This window comes from Scyliorhinus canicula, chromosome 1, assembly GCF_902713615.1.
Source record: "Scyliorhinus canicula chromosome 1, sScyCan1.1, whole genome shotgun sequence".
NCBI lineage: Eukaryota > Metazoa > Chordata > Chondrichthyes > Carcharhiniformes > Scyliorhinidae > Scyliorhinus > Scyliorhinus canicula.
Genome location: NC_052146.1, coordinates 140,616,335 through 140,643,215, shown reverse-complemented (window position 1 = coordinate 140,643,215; position 26,881 = coordinate 140,616,335). Strand labels below are relative to the sequence as shown.

General features: G+C 49.8%; 1 long non-coding RNA gene across 1 annotated transcript in view; it reads left to right on the top strand.

Moving 5' to 3' along the window:
• LOC119968033 overlaps positions 1-26,881 on the top strand; it is a 43,500-nt gene that overhangs the window by 153 nt on the left and 16,466 nt on the right. The window lies entirely within an intron of this gene.

Sequence of the window (26,881 nt, the reverse complement as noted above, 5' to 3'; positions counted from 1 at the left end):
TTTTATTTACCACCCACAGTTAGTGCAGTAAGCACACACTGGAACAGTCCATTCGAGTATCAGAAGTACCAAATGAAACCAGTAAATAAAATTATAAGAGTAATCTGCGAACATCAAAAGTTTTCATATACAATAAAGGAGAACTCAGACTAGGTTAGGATAGATAAGTGAGCGCAGAGAATGTTCGCACACAAGCGGGGGAGTGAAGTAGATTATTGAGAAACTCTTCCCGTGCGAGTATGAGGTGAAGTTTTCTTTGAGGGGACTTCCTGAGCACGTGGATTTGCACGGGTGGTTTAGAAACCATGAAACAAATAAGACATGTTGAATGCCGACAAGGCAAAAGCCAAAAAGCCAAAACCGCGTTTGGCACGGGTGCGGAGAATCCACTTTTACGACAGGATCGGGCCCGGTGCTGCTCCCGCGATTCTCCGGTCCCAGGAGAATTGCTTGCGCGCGAATTAGGCGGCGCAGCTGGGGGGGGGGGGGGGGGGGTGCATTGCAGAGGCCCTCCCAGCGATGTTCCGGTCCCGACTGCCGGAATTCCCGGCGGCGTGATTCTAACCATGTCTGGCCGGTCGGGACTCACGCGCGGTGACTGCGGCCGGGGCGGTGACGAGTGGGTTAGATTGAGCGGTTCAGGGCAGATTGTTGTGACTTTCTTTGTTGGTCCAGGTCCGCCGGCTGAGTCCGCCATCGCGTTCGACTCGGCTGCTGCTGACCACCGTCACACGCATGCGCAGACTCGCAACCGGAAGTGCGGGGGCCCGTAGCCGCAGCTGAAGCTGCGAGAAGCACTCCGGGAACCCACCAGCCCCTTCAAGTTAGGTAAATAGCTGTAAATCTTTTTAAGGAGAGTCTGGAGTGAAACACCTGCGTGGGGACATAGCCCCATTTTTGGGGAATCCAGCCCAATGTCTCCTTTCCCCGCTTAGAAGCATCGCAAACTAATTGCTAAAATGCAGAAGCATGGGTGTACCCCAGATTAGACCCCCAAGGGCCAAAAGAGCTGTTGGGTAAGTCAGACGAAAGACGAATAACAGAAAGGAGTAATGCTTGTCACCAGTTTATATTTACAAATAGTTTGACAAATGAATGACAAAATCCAGTACAGCCAGTGGCTGCAGTTTGTAGCGACACTGTTGAGCATATTGGGCTGGGACCACCCGGTACGATAAAACACAGTCACTGACTGCCACCTGCGGCGAGGACACTAATCCCACATCCCCATGGCCATGCCAATAGATTTAGCAAACCTAGAAAATGGGGTAAGACTCAACCTGCAGGAACTTGAATTTGTTGAGCAGCGGGAAGGTGAGGGGACAATGTCACATTACCCCGCCTGAATGCATAGGAAACCGATCGATAAAATGAAAAAATTAGGCTGGCCAAACTGTAAATGAAATACAGGCTTGTGTTAAAAAAATACCTTTTGTTAAAAAGCATTTTTCAAACCTTAATTGAAGGCCATTCTGAGCTGGACATAAATTGAAAAGGAAAAGTGCCACTCCTTAGGCGATTATGAAGGGAGAAGTTGTCCTCGGTCCAACCCCAAGGCTAGAAATAGAATCCAGCTCGAAGTCGATTTTTGAAGTCCCTCTGAGTTTCACAAACACCCAGTCATCTAGTCCCTTATACAAGCGAGTTAGGAACAGCTAATGTTAAAATGTAGCAAATGAGTTCACAGTTTTTGTTTTGAGATATACCAGTAAGAGTTTTGTTATTGTTGTGTTTAGTTCCCCAGGAACAAAAATTGTAAAATTAGTTTGGATAAGAAACTAAATTTCATTTAATTTGAACTGCTGTGAAATTCTGTTTAAAATACATTCAAATTGTGCCTAGAATTTTTTTTGCATTTGAAAAGGCCATTTTGTTCCCAAAACAAAGATGAGCTTGTCATTTGGCAATGATCCAATTTGTACCTTTCAAAACATTATGATTAAAAAAAATTGTTGAGTTTCTGTTAACAACACGTTTCACAAAGTATTTATTTCAAATTTGGTTAAGTAGCAAATATTGGAAATTGAAGGATAGAGAAAAGGGGCTGCATTCTCCGCTGTGGGGATTACCTGTTACACCGGCAGCTCGGGGATTACCCGACAACGTGGGGCTGCCCACAATGGGAAGCCTCATTAACCCATTGGCCGGCTGATGAGACGGAGAATCCAGGGGTGTGCACCACACCAGAAATCCAGTGTGGGGGGGAAGGAGAATCCCGCCCAAGGTCTCACACAGCAGATTATTGTGTGAAGTTAAAGCGCATGGGATTAAGCGTACTGTCTTGAGATGGAAAGAAAGCTGGTTAGCAAACAGGAAGCAAAAAGTTGGAATAAATGGGTCTTATTCCGATTGGCAGGCAGTGACTAGTGGGATACAGCAGGGATCTGTGGTACAATCCCAACTGTTCAAATTATATATTAATGATTTGGACAAGGGGTCTAAATGTATTATCCCCAAATTTGCAGATATACAAAGTTGGGTGTGAGGGTGAACTGTGAGGAGGATGCAGAGATGTGGAAAGGCTGACAGAGTTGACATATGCGCAGTAGATGCAGTATAATGTGGATAAATCCACATTTATTGGTTCAGAAAGAATGGGCGGGATTCTGCGACCCAAAACCGGGTCAGAGAATCGTCGGGGGTGGGGGTGGGGGGTGCGATTCACGTGGCGGCGCCCTGATGCCGGTCCGCCGATTCCCCGGTCACCGGAGAATTGGCACCATTGGCACCGGCGCGGTCGACGTGGCGCCGGTCGGGGGCGCTCTACGCAACCGCCGGGCGATTCTCCGCACGCGGTGGGCTGAGTGCCCGGTACGATAGGCCGAGTCCCGCCGACGAAATTCACATGTGGTCCTACCCGGCGGGACCTCGGCGTTCATGCTGCGGGGGGGGGGGGGGGCAGCCTGGTTGGGGGGGGGGGAGGGAGGGATCCAACCCCAGGGGGGGCCTCCACAGTGGCCTGGCCCGCGATCGGGGGCCTACTGATCTGCGGGCGGGCTTATCCTGCTGGGGGCCTAAGTTCTTCTGCATCGGGCCCCTGTAGCTCTCTGCTATGTTGGTCGGGGCCGGCGCGGAGAAGGCAACCCATGCGCAAATTCGCGCCAGCTGTAGCACGCATGCTCGGATCCATGGCGCCTGGTGCGGCGCAGGATCGCTGCTCCTAGGGGCCTGTTGATGTTGCCATAAAACACAATGGTGTTTACGATGGTGTCAACACTTGACCTCAGGGTCAGTGAATCTCGCCCAATGTTCCCAATGGTGGGGAGTTCAGAATTAGGGGCCATAGTTTGAGGATAAGGGGTAAATCCTTTAGGACTGAGGTGAGGAGAAATTTCCTCATGCAGAGAGTGGTGAACCTGTGGAATTCGCTTCCACAGAAAGTAGTTGAGGCCAAAACATTGTGTAATTTCAAGAAGGAATTAGATTTGGCTTTTGGGGCTAAAGGGATCAAGGGATATGTGGGAAAGGCAGGACTAGGGTTTGAACTTGAAGTGCAGCCACAATCATAGTGAACAGTGAGCAGGCCCGACGGGCCAAATGGCCACCTTCTGCTACTATTTTCCGTGTAAAATAAATGAAATTGGAGCAAAATTGATGCTAATGGAACATTAGAAATTTTTAAATCACGTAAAGTGACGCAATTGTGCACCAAGCTTTCTTCGCCTACTCCCCATCCATGTAGGTTCTGTAGAAAAATTAATCGTCTCAGCAAACATTTGATTCATTTCAAATTGCCCATAAATTTGTGTGTCGATGATTATGCATGTGTATATGTTAATTTATATAGGTGAGTGTGTTGAATCTAGGGAGACCTCTCACAAGATTTACGAGGTTTCGGGACCCCTCGTGAGATCTAATGCGATCTCGTGAAACGTTGCAATCTGGACCTCGCCCTCACTGGTCAGGATCCAAATTTAAATATTCAAGTGTGTGGTTAAGGTCACTTAAATATGTTTGAGCCTGAGTAACGCAACGCTCAGGGTCGAATGCCAATGGCATGGAGACCTTGCCGTGGCACTGTTTAGCACTGGTCACCAGGCATAATGGCACCTGGGGGAGCTCTTGAGAGATCGGAGGTCCACAGTTGGTCAGGCTCTGGACAGGGTGAGGTATCTGGCACATCCAATGCCACCCAGGCACCTTGGGGCTGCCAGCCGGGCACCCTGTAAGTGTCCTTGCCAGCCTCACAGTGTCACCTGGACACCCTGGCAGTTCCAGGCTACCCAGGTAGCATTGCCAAGCTGGCAAGGGCACTGCCACAGTGCCAGGTTGGCAGTGCCAAGGTGCCCGGGTGGCAGGTTGTCCAAGCCGGGCTTCGGGCCCGGGGTGCCCTACCCTATTGGGGTGGAGTGAGCGGGGCTTGAGGACCCTCTACTTGATAAATTGCGGGGGCTCGGAGGCCACGGTGGGGCATACCGATCTACTACTGATCTCTTCCTGTACTGGCGAGCTGAGCTGAGCTGAGCTGAGCTCGTCAGTGCAGAAAATAAATGTAAATGCAGCCTGAGCGGGACTTTCCTCGCCAAGACCCAAAAAGACTGAGTCCCATTTAATAGTGGGGTTGTTCTCGGCACTGCAGGTGCCAGAAACACTGCTAAACCCGCCCAAAACGGGACTCATTTTTTTCTTGTCAATTTTCACCCATAAGGTTTAATTGTATATTTGTGGAAACTTAACAACACCAGTTGATAATGTGGAAATTTTGAACACGGTAGTATGGTGGTCAGCACAATTGCTTCACAGCTCCAGGGTCCCAGGTTCAATTCCCGGCTTGGGTCACTGTCTGTGCAGAGTCTGCACGTTCTCCCCCTGTGTGCTTGGGTTTCCTCCGGGTGCTCCGGTTTCCTCCCACAGCCCAAAGATGTGCAGGTTAGTTGGATTGGCCAGGTTAAATTGCCCTGAGTGTTCAAAATTGCCCTTAGTGTTGGATGGGGTAACTGGGTTATGGGGATAGGGTGGAGGTGTGGGCTTGGGGAAGGTGGTCTTCCAACACAGGAGATGGTCCAACACTGTTTTATTGAACTTGCTGATTGCTGTACATAATCTGCTGTGGGTTGACACTCTATTAACCTAACTAATAACCTCCTACTGGCTTGACCAGACTAGCTCTCTCCGACATGGTGATGATGTTCATTGGCCTGTGCACTGCGACTATCTCTTTGGCCATGTCCTGTGGGAGAGGGAGAGTCTTAATGCCCTGTGGGCTTTATAGTGGTGGTGTCCTGTCTGGTGATTGGTTGTTCTGTGTTGTGTGTGTTCATTGGTTATCCTGTGTGTCAATCACTGCCTGTCTGCATCTCATTATATACATGAGTGGATATTATGACATCTCTCCTTTTTAAAATAAATTTTGGAAGTTGGCTGTATATACATGCATGACTATGTACAAGTGGTGAATGAATGAACATATGTACATGGGAAGGTGTCTATCGTGCAGATACAGAGCAAACTGAACAAAACTTACAAGATTTAAGTCTAAAGATTCAGCCTTTGTGGAGGGCGACGAATTCTTGTCGATCGCCTCAGAGGTAGAGGGCAGGGGCGGGGGCGGGGGTGGGGGGGGCGCCTACAGGCGGGATGGCTGCCATTTCGGTGGCCTCGTGGACAGGCAGGATCGCTGCCAGATCGGTGGCCTCGTGGTACAAGATGTCCGGAGGAGGCATGATGACATGCGGAGAAGTGCGGTCAGGTGGTGGGCAGGGAATTTTACGCAACGCCCTCCTGTTGCGCCGTAGAATGGAGCCATCAGGCATTTGAACAATGGAAGACCTGGGGGCAGCCTGTCTGACGACAACAGCTGGGGCTGACCAACCTCCCTCAGGCAGCTGAACGCGAACAACATCGTCTGGAGCCAGCGCAGGCAGATCCGTGGCCTGAGCATCATACATGATCTTCTGCTGGTCCCTGGACCGCTGCACTTTCTGCAGCACCGTGAGGTGGTCAAGATTTGGAACATGGATGGCTGGAACAGTCGTCCTCAGGTTGCGATTCATGAGCAACTGCGCCGGAGACAAACCAGTCGACAGAGGGGTTGCCCTGTATGCCAATAGCACCAGGTGGAAATCTGAGGCTGAGTCTGCAGCCTTTCACAGCAACCCCTTGACAATATGGATCCCTTTCTCGGCCTTCCCGTTTGATTGCGGGTAATGGGGACTGGATGTGATATGACTAAAGTAGTAGGATCGTGCAAAGTCGGACCACTCCTGGCTGTAGAAACATGGACCATTGTCACTCATTACTGTGAGTGGTATCCCGTGTCTGGCAAACGTCTCTTTGCAGGCTTTGATGACTGACTTGGAAGTGAAGTCCGACAGTTTCACCACTTCCGGGTAACTGGAGAAGTAGTCGACCAAGAGCACATAATCACACCCATTTGCGTGAAAGAGGTCTATCCCCACCTTGGACCATAGAGAGGTCACAATCTTGTGCTGTTGCAGTGTTTCCTTGGGCTGAGATGGTTGAAACTTCTGGCATGTTGTGCAGTTGAGGACTGTGTTGGCAATGTCCTGGCTAATGCCAGGCCAGTAAACTGCCTGCCGAGCTCTGCGTCGACATTTCTCGACCCCAAGGTGACCCTCATGGATCTGTCCGAGCACCATAGCTTGCATGCTTTGAGGAATGACGATTCTATCTAGTTTAAGAAGGATTCCCTCAACAACCGTCAGCTCGTCCTTAACGTTGAAGAACGGGGGACACTGCCCCTTTTGCCAGCCATGGGCGAGGTGCTGCATCACGCGCTGCAGTAGAGGATCTTTGGCAGTTTCTCCATGTATTTGGACAACTCGTTCATCAGTGGCTGGGAGGTTTCTGGCACACAACTGCACCTGTGCTTCAATGTGGCAGATGAAGTCGCCCTGTTCACACGGCGTGGTGACGGGTCGGAATAGGGCATCCGCGACGATCAGCTCCTTGGTGTGTAGACGAGTTCGAAGTCATATCAGCGGAGACGAAGAAGAATTCACTGTAGCCGAGGTGTCATGTCATTTAAATCCGTCTGGATTATGTGGACTAAAGGCCTGTGGTCTCTTTCGACTGTGAACTTTGGCAGGCCATATATGTAGTCATGAAGCTTGACTATTCCTGTCAGGAGACCCAAGCACTCCTTTTCGATCTGGGCATACCGTTGTTCGGTCGGAGTCATGGCCCTGGGGGCATATGCCACTGGAGCCCAGGACGAGGAGTCGTCTCGCTGGAGTAGCAGCGCCCCAATGCCGTCCTGGCTTGCATCTGTGGATATCTTGGTATCCTTGGTTGGGTCAAAGAACGGCAGTACTGGGGCTGTGGTGAGCTTCGCCTTCAGCTCAAGCCACTCTGCTTGATGTGCGGGAAGCCACTGGAACACTTTCGACTTTTTTACGAGATGCCGTAGGGCCGTGGTGTGGTCTGCCATATTGGGAATGAATTTCCCGAGAAACTTTACCATCCCAAGAAAAAGGAGGACCGTCTTTTTGTCCTCTGGGGTCTTCATGGCACTGAGTGCCAGCATCTTGTCAGCGCCAGGTCGCACACCCTGCTGTGAAATGTGGTCATGTAGAAGTGGATTTCATTTGGAACTTCACTGATAGGGTTAATATAACAGTTCTGAAAAGCTCTGTGAAAGAGATATCAGAAGGTCATGGGATGGAAAAAGGGGAGTGTGGCTTTAGTACTATTTAATGTTCTGACCGGCATCTGTGAAAGCAGAGATATCAGAAGGTCATGGGATGGAAAAAGGGGAGTGTGGCTTTAGTACTATTTAATGTTCTGACCCGCATCTGTGAAAGCAGAGAGGTCAAAAAGTCAAAGAATGGAATGAATGGGAAGCGTTACTTTATTGCGGAGATAGCGCAATTAAGCTTGTTTGACCAGTTGAGACAAATAAACATTGAAATGTAAAAGGAATGGGCTTTGGAGTGAGTTAAGCCAGATGGCCATGGGATACAAAAACCTTTGTAATAATATTAATAGTGACTTGTGCTAATGATTATGTCAAAAATAACCTCCCGACCTCGAAGAATAATTCCATATATGTACATGTTCTGGATCCTTGCCAAATCATAGGTGTATCTAGGAATTTAAGGGGACCACCCCTAAGCTGTAAAATGTATAAAAATACAGTCCTTATTCTGGGATTTTGGCACTTCTCGAAGGTGGTTACCCGACTGCTTAGAGATTTGTTCCGGCCGTGAATAAACGAATATTCGTTACTGACGTGTTCGAGTGTTTTACTTCTGGACTGACGATCAGATACGTGAAAGCGCAATTCACAGTCACCCAGAAACTTGATAGCGGAACTACCAAATGAGCATTTGGCCCTGTTGAGCTGGAGGCCATTTTCATGAATCCTTTGGAAAACCTGTTTGAGGCGAGCGATGTGATCCTCGAGCGTCGTGGACCAGATGATCACGTTGTCCACATAGACTCGCACCCCCTCGATGCCCTCCACCTTTTGCTCCATTGTGCAATGAAAGAGTTCGGAAGCTGAGATGATACCAAAAGGCATGCGGTTGTAGCAATACCTGCCGAACGGAGCGTTAAACGTGTACAGCTTCCGACTGGACTCGTCCAGCTGTATCTGCCAGAAGCCACGGGAGGCGTCCAGCTTGGTAAAGAATTTGGCAGGAACCATCTCACAGGTTAACTCTTCACGCTTCGGGGTCGGGTAGTGCTCTCGCATGATGTTGCAACTGGATGCAGTGAAACGAGAAACAGGCTTCCGACACAGAAGATGGTCCAACAGTGTTTTATTGAACTTGTTTATTGCTGTACATTATCTGCTGTGGGTTGACACTCTATTAACCTAACTGATAACCTCCTACTGGCTTGACCAGGCTAGCTCTCTACCACATGGAGATTATGTTCACTGGCTTGTGCACTGTAACTATCTCAGTGGCTGTGTCCTGTGAGAGCGGGAGAATCTTAATGCCCTGTGGGCTTTATAGTGGTGGTGTCCTGTCTGGTGATTGGTTGTTCTGTGTCGTGTGTGTTCATTGATTATCCTGTGTGTCAATCACTGCCTGTCTGCACCTCATGATATACACGAGTGGATATTATGACATTTCCCACACTCCTAATCCCACCTTGTCAAAAGTAAATTGGAGAAAGTAAGAAATTAAATTCATAGCCTACACTATACTTCAGATGCTCTAAGTGTTGTTTAGTGTCAGTGAACTCATGGCTTGTTAACCCCCCGTAGTCTGGTCTTGTATGCCTTCCTTGCTTGTTTAATGTGTGTATCCAATATTTCAAGGGGTTCATGGCATTTTGAAAGTGTGAATGTGTTTGCATCATGTTCCTAAATTTTTATGTGAGGAATTGTGAGTTTGCAGTGTTCTGTCTTTAAGAAGCTACAGCTGTGAGAGAGTGCTGAGAATTAACGGTTTGACATTCACAGCTGTGAGAACCTGTGGCAAATAAAAATAATAAGAAGATCATGGGCAGGATTCCCCGTTCCAGAGACTAAGCGTGCGATTCTCCGGCCTCGTTGCGCTGTCGCTCAAGTGAAACGAGGCCGGTGAATAGCGGGAGAGGCCAAAAGCGAGATCCGTGGTAGGCGCCAAACAGTTTGCTGTGCACCCGGCCCGCTCTTGTCGGCAAAATCAGGATCTCGTCATGGTGCAGCGAGAAGCCAATTATCTACATTTAAGCCCTATTTCCATACAATTAACAGGAGCAATCCCGTATCCAATGGCCTCCCATCATTCAGCGACCTCCCCAGCAAGTGGTCATGCTGGCGCCGATTAGTACTCTTTTGATAAACGTGAACCTGGCGAAAGGGCTTCTGTGGGGAGCTGAGGAGGTGAGTGGCCATCTTTGCTCACAGGCAAATAGCTCAAGGGTGCTGGGCTTACCAACCCAGTGCTCGGCTGCGGAATGGGGGACCCTCCACAGGGGTCGGCTGCCATGGGAGGGTGGGAGGGAGGCACTAGCATGTCAACCCTGGATCGTGTTTATCCATCCCTGCCTGTCTGCCCCACTGACCACCTATAACCCCCACCGACTGCTGAGGCCTCTGGCCGTGTGGCTGAAGGCTGTCACTAATTGGAAATTGGCAATCATGGTTAAGTGAGCACTTCACAAAACCCAAGTGGATTCCCGTCGGTGGGTGGGCCATGTGGCAGGTTGGAGTCATTGCCTAGCATTCCAATCACACCTTGATGCATAGACACTGTGCCTGAGCACTGCAGGAGGCAACACCACATACGCAGCAGCCAACATCCAAACACCCAGGAGAGAGGAAACAGCTCCAGGGACATGTCCACGCTGGAGGGTGGGTTGGTGCCACGGGAGGGAGAGATGCCTGGAAAGATGGGCCAACGGTTCAGAGTTCGGCCCGCATTACAGAAGAAAGTGACAGAGGCATCATACTAGTTATGCACAAGGGTGTTTCTTGTGTGTAACAATTCCCCACTCCCCCGTTGGTGCCACCCTCCCGTTCCCCCTCCCCGGTGCCCTCAGCAATCCTCAATGTGTGTGGCCCTCCGAGTTCTACTGCTACATCTAGGTGTGTCCAAAGGATGCACATCAGAGGAGAGGGCAGCCAGCTGCTTACCGCATCCAGTGGCATTAGATGCCCCTGGCAGGCGTCCTCTGGGGACTCTGGGGCCGGAGGTCCTCGGCTCACTTGTCGGCGGCGCATGGACAGCTCTGTCCCGTGTGTTGGCTGTGAGACGCCGCCTCAACAGAGAGGTGTAACCTGGGGGAACTGGTGGCCACCATCACTACTCCATGGGACAGGTCCGGGTAGTCACCCAGCGCTCCCTCCTCCCGATCGGTGCCCATAGGGCTCTGGCATTCACCTTGGGATGGAGGGGCAGCTGGTTTGAGCCCTGACTCCCCCTGCATCATCTGGTTCTGCCAGCCCTGGCGGTTCCCCATGGTCCGCACCATCATGGTGACGCCATCGGTGATGCTCCTCAGTGATTGGTACATGCTCTGCAGTGCTTCGGCAATGTCCACATTACGACTGGGAGAAGCTCCACAGCGCCTCGGCCATTCCAATCTGACAGTGGGACATGTCATGCAGAACCTCATTAAGGTCAGCCTGGAACTGGGCCACATTCCCCAGAGAGTTGGGCTTTCTGCGAGACCCTCAGCCAAGGCCGTCACTGACTGCATATTGCCTTGGAAACCTTTACTAATGGTGCTCACGTCGTGCACCCGGCGGTCACTGCGGTCACCACCCTAGCAGTGTTTGCCTCCGTACCACGCATTGCCGGCACCATCTCCTGCACCCATATCCACTGGGACTCCTCCAAGCAGCTATGGACCCCCTGGAGTGGCGCTCGAATCACTCTGGAATTCAGTAGTTTCATTACCTCCGGTTAGTTGGAGTAGTAATCAGTTAGCAGTATGTGTTCAGTGCCATCCAGGTAAAAAAGATCAGCCCTCGACCTTCATCCATGGTTTATTTACTAACTCGCTTTCAGTCATGGGTTGCTTGCATTGATGATTCTGATATCTTTGGCATGTTTCACTGTTCATTCAATGTCGTGATTGATCCCTGGCCAATAAACCGATTCACTAGCCCACCTCTTGCACTTCTAAATCCCCAAGTGCCCTTTGTGAATCTGCATGAGGATCTTGTGCCGTAATGATTGAGAAGAACTATTCTGTTTCTTTTGAGCATAAATCCATTGATGTAGCTCAGTTCGTGCCTGACGTTCCAGAACTTGGAACTCTCTCGGCCATCCCTGTCTCATATGATGGATTACCTTCTGCAACTTTTATCTTTCTCTGCCTCAACCTTTATCATTTTGGGCTTGTTGTCCGATACAGGCAGAGTTTCCATCACCAGTTCGACCTGTCCCTGTAATATTTCAGAAATGTCTTTCCTCTCCTTATTGTCACTTGCTCTAGAAAGCGCATCCGCAACCACTATGTACTTGCCCGGCAAATACAATAGGCCAAAGTCTCATCCTGAACACGTAGCACTCGAATGTTTTGTTTTTGTGAGGATCGCAATGAAGGGGAGGTTCAGCAATGATACCTCTTAAAACTGAATAGTTAGCATGCCACTAGAGTAGTTTTACATAAGTTATTTTATTAAGGATTGAGATGAATTATAGGACTGAGTAATCACTATTAACCATTAAACATGTATTTTTAGGGCAAAGCAGTAATAAGTAATCAAATGGGATTTAGGATAGCTAACTTGACCAAAACTTGACATCACTTCTGACATCTGGGTCGGAGAATCGTCGGGGGGGGGGGGGGGGGGGGGGGGGGGGCAGGCACGTGAATCCTGCCCCGCAGCTCCGTGCCGGCTGCCGGATTCTCCTGGCGGCGGTTTTCAGTCGGGGGCGGGGTTTACGTCACACTGATCAGGGGCTGTTGGCAGCGGCCCCCCCGGCAATTCTCTGGACCCCGATGTGCAGAGCGGCCCCCCGTTTTCGGCCAGTCCTCCTAGCGCGAAATGGACATGGTCCACCACAGCAGGACCTGGCTGGTAGGCTATCTACCGGAGTCCCCGGGGAGCACAGGAGGATCCGGCCCCGGGGAGGGGGACCCCACGGTGGCCTAGCCCGCAATCGGGGCCCACCAATCTGCGGGCGGGCCTGTGCCATGGGGGCGCTCTTTTTCTCTGCGCTGGCCTCTGTAGGGCTCCACCATGGCCGGCGCGGAGAAGAAACCCCCTAAGGTTCTGTGCATGCGCGGGACCATGGCGGCCCTTTGTAGCCGGTTGGGGCAGCGCGAACCCCTCCGTCGCCGGCCTAGCCCCAGGAAGTGCGGAGGATTCCGCAACTTCCGATTGGCCTAACGCCATAGTGTTTTGCGCCGTTCTTGGCGCCGATTACTGGAGAATCCCACCCCTTGTCTTTGTGAAACAATTCAGGGTGCTGGTTCTGATGTTCTGTTTCTCACAAACACTCAGCACAGGCTGCTGTGATTGTACACAGCTGTCTGGATGAGGATCAATCATGCACTGCTTGCGATTCTATTGGGTGAAGTTTAAACGCTGGATAAGTTTAAAACTAGCAGCTTCAGGGATTGGATTACGTCCAACTGGGGCAGGCTATTAATTTTTGAATGTTGTATAAGTACTGTGTTCTGGTCTTTGTTAGACTGTGTTCGGCAGAACAGGTCTTGGCCGATATCCAGTCTGTTCTCCGTATACACATAACAAGCTAAATTAAATAAGCCATTTTGTCCAGGTTGTTGTGTTTGTTCCTCTCTGTACTGAGCTGAGCCACAGGGAATAGCCCCACATGGAAGCTGACTCAATACACAGGCCTTGAAACTGCTCCAACATCAAGCAATAGTTGTCGAATTGCTCTTGAAGTAGCTCTTCTTGTCTTCCTCCAAAGCGAATTGAAAGGTATTGTACGAATTAATTGTTTGAGGACCAGCTACAGTCATTAGGAGCACTATTTTTCTCTCATCTGAAGCTTCTTGGAGACCAAGAGCCTGCACGTAAAAAGTGAACTGTTGCTTGAAAGCATTGCAACTCGCGTCTACATTACAAGTTGTGAGCAGTTGGTTGGGAGTCTTCAATGCTTCCATCTTGCTTTGACGATCCTGTTAGTATTTTGTTTTACAGCCAATTTTTTCCAAGTCTCCGATTGTTCTCTTGTGTCTTCTCGTCGTCCCTAACTTTCCCTAACTGCTTTCTATCAACATCCATTCTTAGGTACCATGTAATGTTCTTTGATTATGCTGATGATGTTGAATCTTGGTGTGGTAGTGTTAACAAAGAACATTAGACACTATTTTGCAGCAAAACTATTTATTACTGACACTACTCTAAAGGATTATTATAATGTCTAAGATTAATACAGTTGGAAATAATAGTCTAACACTAACTTACACTAAGATACTACAGAGCTAATCTAATATGCGACTGCTACACACTCCTCACTAACACCTTCTTCTGGAACACATGGGACGGGCTTCTCTAATAATGGGGCTATGTCCCCACGCCGGCGTGATAAGCGGCGGCAACCACTCCGGCGTCAACGGTCCCCGATAATGGGGAAAGCTCCCCTTCCTCGGGGGTTAGGTTGGCGCCGGAGTGGTCCCCGCAGCTCTAGCTGGCACGGAATTGCCCGTGCGAGTTCGCGCATGGGCGGAACGGCCGGCGTGATTCCGTGCATGCGCACTACGGCCGGCATATTTCCACGCATGCGCGGGGTTAGCTTCTCCGCGCCGATCCCCGGGCAATATGGCAGAGCCCTACAGCGGCCCAGCGCGGAGTAAAATAGGCCCCACGGAACCAGACTGCCCGCCGACCAGTAGGCCCCGATCGTGGGCTAGGCCCCTGCGGGGGCCACCCCCCCCCTCCCCCGGGGTCGGATCCCCCTGCTCCCCCCTCCAGGATGGCCTCTGCAGACGCACCTTCCAGGTCCCGCCGTGTGGGGCCTGAGTAACTCGCACCAGCGGGACTCGTACAAACTCGGCGGCCACTCGGTCCATCGGGGCCTGGAGAATCGCCGGGGGGGGGGGGGCGCTGTCAACGTCCCCCGACCGGCGCGGCGGGAATCTTGTGGACGCCCAAGAATTGGCGCCGGAGAATGGGGAAGCCGGGTCAGAGAATCCTGGCCATGGTGTATCTGGGTCATGTATCTGTGTACTCACACCACCTGATGGTTGGATGCTGGAACTGCAATATTTATACATATATTATTTACATATAGATGATAATACAGGTGATAATATACTTATCACACTCAGATTCCGCTCTTTTTAAAGCTCGCCCTTACTCTCAGCTCCCAATCTTTTTAAATCTCTCCTCTTACACTCAGGTCCCACTCTGTTTAAATCTCCATTATGATTCTCACCTCTCACTCTTTTTACATCTCCATTCTGACTCAGCTCCTATTCTTTTCAAATCTCTGCTCCTGACTCTCAGTTCCAACTCTTTTTAAATCTCTGATTTGATTCTCAGCTCCTGCTGTGACTCTCAGCTCCCGTCCTTTTTAAATCCCTTCTCTGACTCTCAGCTCCCACTCTGACTTTCAGCTCCTGCTCTTTTTAAATCTCCCCTCTGACTCTCAGTTCCCGGTCTTTTAAAAAAAAAATATTTGGAGTACCCAATTATTTTTTTTTCCAATTAAGGGGCAATTTAGCGTGACCAATCCACCTGACCTGCACATCTTTGGGTTGTGGGGGCGAAACCTACGCAGATTCAGGGAGAATGTGCAAACTCCACACGAGTGACCCAGAGCCGGGATTTGAACCCGGGTCCTCAGTGGCGCAGTCCCAGTGCTAACCACTGCGCCACATGCTGCCCAGGTCCTGGTCTTTTTAAATCTTTTCTCTGACTCTCAGCTTGCGCTCTTTTTAAGTCTCCATTCTGATTCTCAGCTCCTGCTTGTTTTAAATCTCCCCTTTGACTCTCAGCTCCCCCTCTGACACTCAGCTCCCACGCTGACTCTCAGCTTCCCCTCTTTTAAAATCTCCCCTCACATTACCCACCACTCCAACCTGTAATCCAATCATGCGTTATGTCTGTGTCTTGCAAGGTTACCTGGTGACAAGACGGGCCCTTCAGCTGTCCTTAAATGGATTCCAACAAGGAGGTGGCAACGGAGAGCAAAGGGAGCCCCCAAACACCAGCCAAGACACCCGGAGCAGCAGTGCAAGGATGATATTGATTTTCCATCACAGCTGTTGCCAACACCTTCCACCATCCCAGAGACACTTACCTCGGTTGGGCATGTTAGTGAAGAGGCTCCTGGGGCACTATCTGGTGCGCACCAGACATGTGCAGTGGTGAATCAGGTGCAGGTAGGAACCCCCGATTGGGTGGAAGGTTTGAGGGCAGACTGACCCCAGGGATTAGCTGCCATCCAGATGGGTCTCGGGCTACTGGAAAGGGCGATCCCATCGATGCAGATACAGAGCCGGGACTCCATGAAGGGGTGTCGACAACCATCCTGCGTCTGCAGGTACAGCGGCAGCAGGCAGTGCCAACCATGCGTGCCACCCAGGCCAACACCACACGGGTGGCATCTGCGATGGAGATTTTGAAGGTGAAGGTATAGCCACGGGCCATGATGTCCAAGGCCTGGGGCACTCTGTGCAGGCGATGGCTGAGGTACAGGACAGAGCTGCCATGTCACAGGCAGCCGTGCACCACGACCACCTGGGCATTGCAGCGGCGCTCCAGAGTGTGGCTCAGTAAAAGGGCTTAAGCCTGCGGGTGTCGATGGCATTGCCTGGTTCCTGGCTGACCTGAGCCAATCCCAGAGGGAGGTGGCACAATCACTGGCTGATGTCCCAGAGGGAGGTAGCCCAGTCCCTGTGCTCCATGGCCACGAGCATAGAGAGCCTGGTCGTGATGAGAGTGGGATTCCAGGACTGACAGCACCAGGTGGCGAGGGAGTCCCAAGAGTTTTCTCCACCTGCACCCTGTCCCAAGGAGTAGCCTGGGGGCAAACCGGGCACCCCAATGGAGGAGGAGGTGATGGTTCCCGTGCCAGTGACTCCTGCAAGGAAGGTGCTGGAACACCAGAGAGCCTCGGACTCCACCCCTCCTGTATCTGCCGCAGCTAGTGCTCAGTGGGCTATAGATGGAGGCACCAGGCCATCTCGGATACCCAAGCGACTGCGGGGCTCATTCGGAACCGGTTGATCCAGACAACGGCCGCCAAAGGGGAGCCAGGTCACGGGGCGGGAATCACAGCAGGCCGCCTCCACTCCTGATGTACCACCTGGGGATCCATTAGCGTTAGGGCCCATAAGGCCAGAAATGTAGACACCATTTCAGTTGGCATGGGCGCAGGACACAGGACAGCGTTAAGGACGAGGGCACAAACAGTTATAGAGATGTTCACCTTTTATGTTCAAAATAAACACCTTTGCACAAAAGTTCCAAACTGCCTCGATGCTCTTACAAATGGGTGGGAGGGATGGCCTGGGCTGGGCTGGGCTGGCTACAGAGTGGTGTTGAGGGGGTGCTGGTGGAGATGGGCGGATATTGGAGGTGGCATGGATCGGGGACCTGAGGTCGGACACCGCACATGCGTACCCGCCCTTCCCTTTCCCCCTCAACTCCAACCTCCGCCACCCCAAGGGTTCGGTGGGACCATGTGATGGGATGGCCAGCTTGCATGCAGGGATCACCTGGGTGGATGGTGGAAAGTGCTACCGTGGGCAGGAATCTGGAGCACCAGAGTTCATTGCAGCATGGGTTTGTCATCATCTTCCATCCCATGGAGCATACCCACTGTTACGGTCAACCCCAGGCCTGCACCCCATATTGAGGCAGCTAGGAATCATGCAGGCGATTGCAGGGCGTGGGTTGTGGGTGGTGGTGCAGGAAGGGTCATGGGATTTGATGCTCGGCTGGTGGGGGTGTGGGCCAGTGTGGGGATGGGATTGGATGTTCCTGCCGTCGACCAGGCCCCCTGGTCAGTGAACCTGGAGGCGATTAGAGTGTTTTGTGCACACCTGTCCTGGTGCACACATTGTGCAGCCTCCTGTGCCTGCCCGGCCCCCCCCATGCCCTGAAACTGCCCGCATAATGTTGGAGGTGGCAAGGATCCACATGCTCCTCCTGGGACGAGTCCTGGCATTCATTCCCCCTCCTCCAGCATGTCGCCCCCTCTGCCGCACGATGTTGTGGAGGATGAAGCAGCGACCTGATGTTGGAGACCCTCCTAGAGCTATACTCGAGGGCCCCTCCAGAGCAGTCCAGGCACCTGAACTGCAGCCTGAGGATGCGCATGCACTGCTCAATCATGCCCCGGATCGCTCTGTGAGCATCATTGTTGTGGGTCTCCACAGTGGTTTGTGGCCTCTGGATAGGCGTCATCATCCACAACTGCCACAGATAACCCCTGTTACCTACAAGCCAATTCCTCACCCAGGAGTGCACCTCGAAGGTGTCAGGAGCCTTTGAGTGTGCCAGAATGAAGGCAACATGCACGCTGCATGTGTATCGGCACGGACGTGCATGATGTGCAGATCATGGTCATGCACCAGCTGCACAGTCATCGAGTGGAGCCCCTTCCAGCTTGTGAAGAGCAGCCATCATGGGTCGGCGCTCATGGGGGGACATGCATCTGTTGATCACCTCCTGAACCGGGGGCACCCAGATGATGCGACGAACTCCACTGCCCGGGCATCTGGTCGGCTCGGTCCACATGGAATTCAATATGTTGTGCTGATTGGGCATATAGTGCATCCATGATTGTGCAGGTGCACCTGTGCACCGAAGCCTGTTTGATGCCACACAAGTCCATACTCAGCGTTTGGAAGGACCCCGTGGCACAAAAGTTCAGGGTGACTGTCACCGAAGAGGGGTGGGGTGGAATGCTAGGTGGTGGTGGGATGGCGGCACCCATACGGCCGGTATCACTCTGCACAACCACGGTCACGGTGGGCCATCAGTGGGCTGCGGCAATGGAGATCTGTGCCTGGTCCCGGAGAGGTGGGGGGGGGGCGTGATCACCCCGACCAATGGTCTAGCTCCTGATTGCCGGCCACTACTCTCTCTCTCTCTACCCCCCAACCAATCCACCCCCCCCCCCCCCCCCCCCCCCCAACCAATCCACCCCGCCACCCCGGCCCTGGCAGATGTATTGACAAACATGCTAGTGAAAGGAAAGTGTATACGTGATTGATGAGTTACCAAAGTTTCTCTTGGAGATAGTTGCATCTTTGCCTTTGAATTTTTAAGAGAACTGAAAGTACACAGTGCAATCCCTGTAGACAAACATTCCACAAATGCAAAACAAGGGTTTGTGGGAGAGGGCAGAGAGTTGCCAATAAACACGGCAAAAGAATAATGTCTGGTTAAAAATACACATGAGAGAGAGATAGGGAAATGTGTGAAGATGGCTTACAGATGTACAATTCCAATAGAGGATAAAAGAAGGAATTGGAACACTGATGTGAGAATGCAAAGGTGGTTTGTAACTTGTAAATGAGAGTGCATGCTGCAGCTGCATTGATCAATGAGACTTGCTCAGCTACTTGGCAAACAGCATGACATGAAATGGTGAATATGGCCTGGAGAGTAAGAAAACATTTTCAAATGATCAAGGCACTCACACAAACTCTATAGAGAAACTGACTTAAGATGAAATTAAAGTAAAAATAAAAAAAAGTTGGATTGGGGAAAACAGAAGGCGAGGGAGAAATAATACTTAATAAGAATTAGCTACAAGATGTATAGAAGTGAAGGGAAAGCTTGAGAATCTTTTAAATCTGTTCAATTATACTGCAATTATACTGTTTCAATTATATCTAATTATTAGTTGCGGGAAGCGGAGCATAAAGGGAAAGGAGGTTTGCTACTTTGGGCTAGGCCATGGGCCAAAAGCTGTGAATGGTGCCGAGACTCCGATGTGTAATTTTCATTGTAAGAGTGCATTTTCTTTTAAAATTTAAAGCACCCAATTCTTTGTTCCAATAAAGGGGCAGTTTGGCATGGCCAATCCACCTACCCTGCACATCTTAAAGTTGTGGGGGTGCGACCCACGCGGGCCCGGGGAGAACGTGCAAACTCCACACGCTCAGTGACCCAGAGCTGGGAGCAAACCTTGGTCCTCGGCGCCGTGAGGCAGCAGTGTTAACCACTGCGCCACCGTGGTGCCTCAATGTGAGAGAGAATGAATAAATTTAGTAAATGGGAGGATAGATTTAGCACACCTGCATTAGAGTACAATGTCTAACAATAAACCTACATTTGGGAAGAGGGGAATTTTAAATTAAATTAAGAAAAAACTTTCGAAAAAATGAAGACAATAGAGAAAACCAACCGTAAGAGAATCTTCAGATGACCGTGAGAAAGAGAATAGAAAAATGATCATTTTATTTGAAACAGTTTGAAGGGCAAGGAGAACTTTTGTTACTTAGTAACAATTCACCACAAGATGGATTCAGGAAAAGAGAGGAAGAAAGAATAGAAAAGATGGGTAGAAATCTCCCACACAGGACTGCACAGCCAACATGGTGGATGAGATAATGTTGGAGGAAGTAATTCTCCAGTGGGGCATGTCAGTTTCAGATCATGGCACAGGTTTCACTGGGCAGGTGCTCAAAGAAATATGTAACTTATCAGTGATTAAACAAGTTTCATATTCCCCACCATCCACAAGTTCAGACATGGTCAAACAAATGAACAGAACTCTAAAGAAAGCATTAGCCAAACCAAGAGACAGGAAAAGAATGGGCTGATGGGATTTAGGGAAACACCCAGTTAGGTGACTTGGGGAAACACCCAGCCTTTGAGCTGATGACGGGAAGAGCTATGAGATTGCCAGGAGATGTTGTGACAAGGAGTGAGGAAATAGGGTCAGCAAGAGAGAGTGAAACAGGTTGTGCCGGAGCTGTACAACGGACTGAGACAGGAAGTCAGGGATCAGCAGATCATATGGGCATATAGAAGCGGAGACCAAGACAGTGCAAGCTGAGGTGCCGGGAATACGGGAAAATGTGATGGTTAAAATTGCAGCTGACAAACCAGGATTCACACCTAGATGGGTTGCACCGTTTGAAGTAATTATGACCAGTGATAATTGCGCTTGCGTGGACATCCAAAGATGAAGGCGTTGGAAACACTGGTCACAATTGAAGCACTTTATGAACTGATCTTGTTTTACCGAAATTGACACTGGCCGCCAGGTGATGGCTGGGGCGGTCATTTGCTTAAGTTTACAGAATGTTCGCAGCTTCATTGATTCTCGTCGGACTGATGACCATAGACACAGGAATGGGAGGTGTACCTGCTCACCCAACATCACCATCAGGACTCTGGTACACCACAGATCATGCAGAATGCAATGTGCAACGAGGAATCCTAAATGTGACAGTAGAAGAACAAGTGGCTTTACAGTGCAGTCAAGGCCTCATCCTCACCACCAGTCGATTGCCACACTTGTCCAGCCATGAATCCAGGACCAGAGAATGGTGTTGTATTAATCAATGGGAATACGGTTTTGTATGGTAATGAAAACCATGAGCTGGTACCCATCATCCTGAACATTGCAGACATAGCCCTGCCCCAATGGGGTTCGACCCATACTCAACAACTGTATCTGGCCTTGATGGATCAGCTAGTGACCAAAGCAGCCTGGTCTAACGACGCAATACAGCCAATAGTGCAGCCCCAATCCCTGGAAATAAAAATCCGTTAAAACGCAGCTTGATAAATAATGCTGCAGCATTCAATACCTGAATTTCAGTGGTTAAATCTATTGATCCAGCAATTGTTAACGAGCAGGTTTGGACTTTAAGCTTGCAGCTTAACAGGATTCTGGGTAAGGAATAAGGTATTTAATACACTCAACTAGGTACAGACCAAGACGTGGCATGGATAATTCAGAACTTGTAATACAAGGTCACGCAGTCATCATTAATAAATTAATTGGGATAGGGAAAGATATTTTGGATGAAGCAAGTAAGAATGATATCTGTAGCACTTACGGACCATGGGTGCTTGAACAGGCAAGGGAAAAATTGAGGTAAATTAGCAAAGGCATAGTTCCATTGTGGGTTACAAATGAACACTTGTTTAACCCTTCATGACATACAAACTATCTGGTGACTGGATGCCAGCTCAGGGGCTTAATATGTGTATATAGAACGAATGTTAAATGTATATTGAATAGCAATATGTTGGTCTGAATGGTTTTAGTCATTATAACCATGCCAACACCTGGCAGAGCATTATATAGAGTCGAGAATGTTGGGGTATTAAGGCAAGATCATTATACCAGATATCATAACATTCCATCATATGCTGCAATAATGGAAGATATTGGGCTGGATTCTCCATTATGGAGACTATGTCCTGACGTCGACGTGGGAACAGTGGCGTTCTACGGCCATAAAAACAGTGTAGCATGGCCAGCGATCCTCTGTCTGGTGGGGGGCTAGCAGGCACGCAGCGTAGAGCCACCGGCTCTAGCTGCGGATATGGTGGAGAATTGCCGGGTCTGTGGCCGCACATGGCGGTGGCCTGCAGTGGCCGTGCCGTGCAACAGGGCACTGGTCACGTGTGGACCCAGCCTGCCAAATAGTGCCCCCCCTTTGGCCAGGCTCATCATCCCCCACCAGTGTTCCCAGCCCCCACCTAAGCCCCCCCCCCGCCCTTGGATCTACTACCCCCCCCCCCCCCCCACCCCCCCCCCCCCCCCCCCCCACCCCCCCCCCCCCCCGACTGTGGCGGCACTGACTCGGTCCACAGCCGCCACGCCGAGTCCCTGAAAAAAAAAGGACACGTGTCCCACGCCCATTGGGGATGGAGCATCGGGGGGAGGGCCTCAGGTAACATCCTGAGGCCATCCCGATTGCGTGCGGCGTACTACTAGAGTATGCCGTTTTGGAGGGGGCAACGCATCGCAAAAGCGGCGCCGCTCTCGATAACGGTGCCAACGGGGATTCTCCGGCCGATCGCTGAACAAGATTTCGCCGTCGGAGACCGGAGAATCTCGCCCAGTATGTTTAGTACAACATTAGAGGGGTGTAGGATAGAAGTCACTTCTGTAGTATGTGCTCATCCAATATATGACAGTAAAGAAGCACGGTATGGGTTTAATTCCACAGCCAATTGTACAATGGAAACTATATTGACTGCAAAAGGACAAGCGCAGATGCAAATATGGGTGATGGGAGACTTTGTGTGACCACGGACAACAGGAACCCTAGTATGACAATAACCAGGTGTGCACATAGTCAATATTATGGTGTGTTTACACCCACAGCTGTCAGCAAGAGTGTGGAAGATAGAACTGGTTGAAATATATACGAGAGATATTCATGCCATGGAATGCATAAATTATTTTTTTCCCATTTTAAAATAAATTTAGAGTACTCAATTCTTTTTTTTCCAATTAAGCGGCAATTTAGTGTGGCCAATTCACCTACATTGCAAATCTTTGGGTTATAGGGGTGTGACACACTCAGACACGGGGAGAATGTGCAAACTCCACACAGATAGTGACTTGGGGCCCTCCTCTACAGAGACCCCTTGTGAATTTCTCATGTCCCCAGTTTCTATCCTTTGCAGATTGAAATTGATGTTGGACACCAAACTTTGCTTTATGAGCCAGTTCAAAATTGTCCGCCATTTCTGCAACCTGTCTAGCCATTTTTACGCTCTGCTCTTTCATGTGAGTTGTCACTACTGCTGGAAGTGAATCTTTAAATTCCTCTAAAATGATCATCTCCCGAAGCACCTCATACTTTTGCTTTATTTTTGCTTTACTTGTCCAGCTACCAAAGCTAGCTTGTTTAATTCTTTTGAAATCTGTATTGATCTGACCTGGTTCTTTTCTTAGATTTCTAAACTTCTGTCTGTAGGCTTCTGGCGCTGGTCCATCGGCACTTCATATGACTTTCTGCACCACATCATAATCCCCAGATACCTGCTCTGATAGTGAAGCAAACACATCACCAGCTCTACCTCCTAACATTGTTTGAACCAACACCACCCAAATGGTCTTTGGCCAATTCAATTGTTCAGCTACTTTCTCAAAGAATATAAAGTATGCTTCAACATCATTATCATTGAATTGTGGCAAGGCTTGTGTATATTTAAACATGTTCCTACTAATCTTTTGACTAGGTGGTATTTCTTTTTCTCCTAAAACTTCCTCAGCTCCTGCCTTTACCTCCAACACTCTAAGTTGCTGCTCTCCTTGCAGTGCCAGTTTCCAAAGTTCAGATTCTCTTTCTTTCTGCTTTGCTTCATTTGACTGCTTCATTTCTCTCAGTTTTTGCTGCATTTCCAATTCTTTCATTTTTAGTTGGAGTCAAGCTAATTCTGATGGGTTAGAATGTGTCGCTGGTAAGTTTAAATATCGAACTATGGCTTTTAGTATCTCTGCCTTTTTTGCCCCTTTTGACAGTGCTAACTGTAGTTTCTCTGCCACACTCAACAGCTTTGCTTTTGATTCCCATTTTAAATCCTCTAGAGTGATTTCCTCCACCCCAGGACATCTTTTACAACTGCAATGGCCATTTCCAGTCACTCCCTATTCAGTATTTCAAATGCGGAAAGAATGCAATCGATTCACACACACTCACTCTCTTTAAGTTCGCTAACCTCAAGCCAAACAAGGAATTATGCATAAAAAACCCGGCCACGAGTTCCCAATTTGATACGGACGCCTGGTCAGCTCTCAACAGTGGCTATGCGTCTGGATCAGATGCGTGATGTTTTATATCGGTATGGAAAGATCGGTTTGTTCCTTTTTAAAAGTAATTTACAGATATTGGCATTGCTGGTTCGGCAGTTTATTGCCCATTCCTAGTTGCCCTTCAGAAGGTGGTGGTGAGTTGCCTTTTTGAACCGCTGCCATCCTTGAGGTGTAGGTACACCCACTGTGTTGTTAGGGAGGGAGTTCCAGGATGTTGCCCCAGCGACAGTGAAGGAACAGTGATATATTTCCAAGTCAGGGTGGTGAGTGACTTGGGGAGAACCTCCAGATGGTGGGGTTCCCAGTATCTGCTGCTCTTGTCCTTCTAGATGGTAGTGGTTGTGGGGTTGGAAGGTGCTGTCTAAGGAACCTTGGTGAGTTACTGCATTGCATCCTGTAGATGGTGCACATGGCTGCTGTTCATTGGTGGTGAAGGGTTTGAATGTTTGTGGAAGGGGGAGCAATCAAGCGGGCTGCTTTGTCCTGGATAGTATCACCATAGCACCTGTGGTTAGCACTGTGGCTTCACAGCGCCAAGGTCCCAGGTTCAATTCCCCGCTGGTTCACTGTCTGTGCTGAGTCTGCACGTTCTCCCCGTGTCTGCGGGAGTTTCCTCTGGGTGCCACAGTTTCCGCCCACAGTCCAAAGACAAGCACGTTAGGTGGATTGGCCATGCTAAATTGCCCTTAGTGTCCAAAAAAGTTTCGGAGGGGTTATTGGGTTATGGGGATAGGGTGGAAGTGAGGGCTTAAGTGGGTAGGTGCAGACTCGATGGGCCAAATGGCCTCCTTCTGCACTGTATGTTATATGTATCTGTACATGTTCTATGTATCGAGCTTCTTGAGTGTTGGAGCTACACCCATACAGGCAAGTGGAAAGTATTCTATTACACTTCTGACTTCTGTACACCTTGCAGACGGTGGACAGGCTTAAAGGGGTCAGGAGGTGAGTTACTCGCCATAGGTATCCTAGCCTTTGACCAGCCCTGGCAGCCACAGTATTAATGTGGCTAGTCCAGTTCAGTTTTTGATCAATGGTTACCGCCTGGATAATGATTGTGGGGGATTGAGCGATGGCAATGCCAATGAATGTCAAGGGGCGGTAGTTACATCCTCTCTTGTAGAAGATGGCCATTGCCTGGCACTTGTGTGGCGTGAATGTAACTTGCCACTTGTTAGTCCAAGCCTGGATATTGTCCAGGTCTTGCTGCATTTGGACATGGCTGCTTCAGTGTCTGAGGAGTCGCAAATGGAGCTGAAGATTGTGCAGTCATCTGCAAATGTCCCCACTTCTGACGTTATGATAGAATGGCGGTCATTGATGAAGCAGCTGTAGATGGTTGGGCTGAGGACACTACCCTGAGGAACTCCTGCAGTGATGTCCTGGAGCTGATATGATTGACCTCCAACCATCACAACCATCTTCTTTTGTGCCAGGTATGACTCCAACCCCCGGATTCCCATTGATTCCAGTTTTGCTGAGGTTCCTTGATGCCATGCTCAGTCAAATGCTACCTTGATGTCAAGGGCAGTCACTCTCACCTTATCTCGGGCATTCAGCTCTTTTATCCATGTTTGAACCAAAACTGTAATGACGTCAGGAGCTGAGTGACCCTGGCAGAACCCAAACTGAGCATCCGTGAGCACATTATTGCCAAATAAGAGTAGACTGATAGGGCTGTAATTGGCTGGGTTGGATGTATCCTGTTTCATGTGCACAGGGCACACCCAGGCAATTTTACACTTTGCCAGGTAGATGCCAGTGTTGTAGCTGTACTGGAACAGCTTGGTTAGGGCTGCGGCCAGTTCTGGAGCACAGGTTTTCAGTACTATTGCCGGGATATTGTCATTGCTTATAGCCTTTGCAGCATCCAGTGCCTTCAGCGGTTTCTTGATATCACATGGAGTGAATAGTATTGGCTGAAGACTGACATCTGTGATGCTGGGGACCTCCGGAGGAGACCGAGATGGATCATCAACTTGGCACTACTGGCTGAAGATTGTTGCGAATGCCTCAGCCTTGTCTTTTGCACATATGTGCTGGGCTCATCTGTCATTGCGGATGGGGATTTTTGTGGAGTCTCCTCCTCCAGTGAGTTGTTTAATTGTCCATCACCATTCACAGCTGTATGTGGTAAGACTGCAGAGCTTAAATCCAATGCGTTTGTTGTGTAATCACTTAGCTCTGTCTATTACTTGCTGCTTATGCTGTTTGGCACAAGTAGTCCTGGCTTCACCAGGTCGACACCTCATTTTTCGGTATGCCTGATGGAGCTCCTGGCAAGCTCTCCTGCATTCTTTATTGATCTTGAGTTGATCCCCTGGCTTGGTGGTAATGGTAGTGTGGGGGATATACTGGGATATGAGGTTGCAGATTGTGATTGAGTACAATTCTGCTGTTGCTGACGGCCCAAAAGTAACTTAGTCTGTATAGCATTCTGATGATTACCTTACCACGTGTAAGTCAATAAATCATCATTCTAGTTAAGTGACTAGCAGTTCTGTGTGAATCATTGCAAAGGCAAGGTCACAAAACACAACAGGTCTATCCTGCCAGTGAGACAGGACATCGAACATAGAAGACCATCGAACATAGAACAGTACAGCACAGTACAGGCCCTTCAGCCCATGATGATTTGCCGACCATTTATCCTAATCTAAGAGCAACCTAACCTACACCCCTTCAATTTACTGCTGTCCATGTGCCTGTCTAAGAGTCACTTAAATGTCCCTAATGACTCTGACTCCACCACCTCTGCTGGCAGTGCATTCCACGCACCCGCCACTCTCTGTGTAAAGAACCTCGGCGGGATT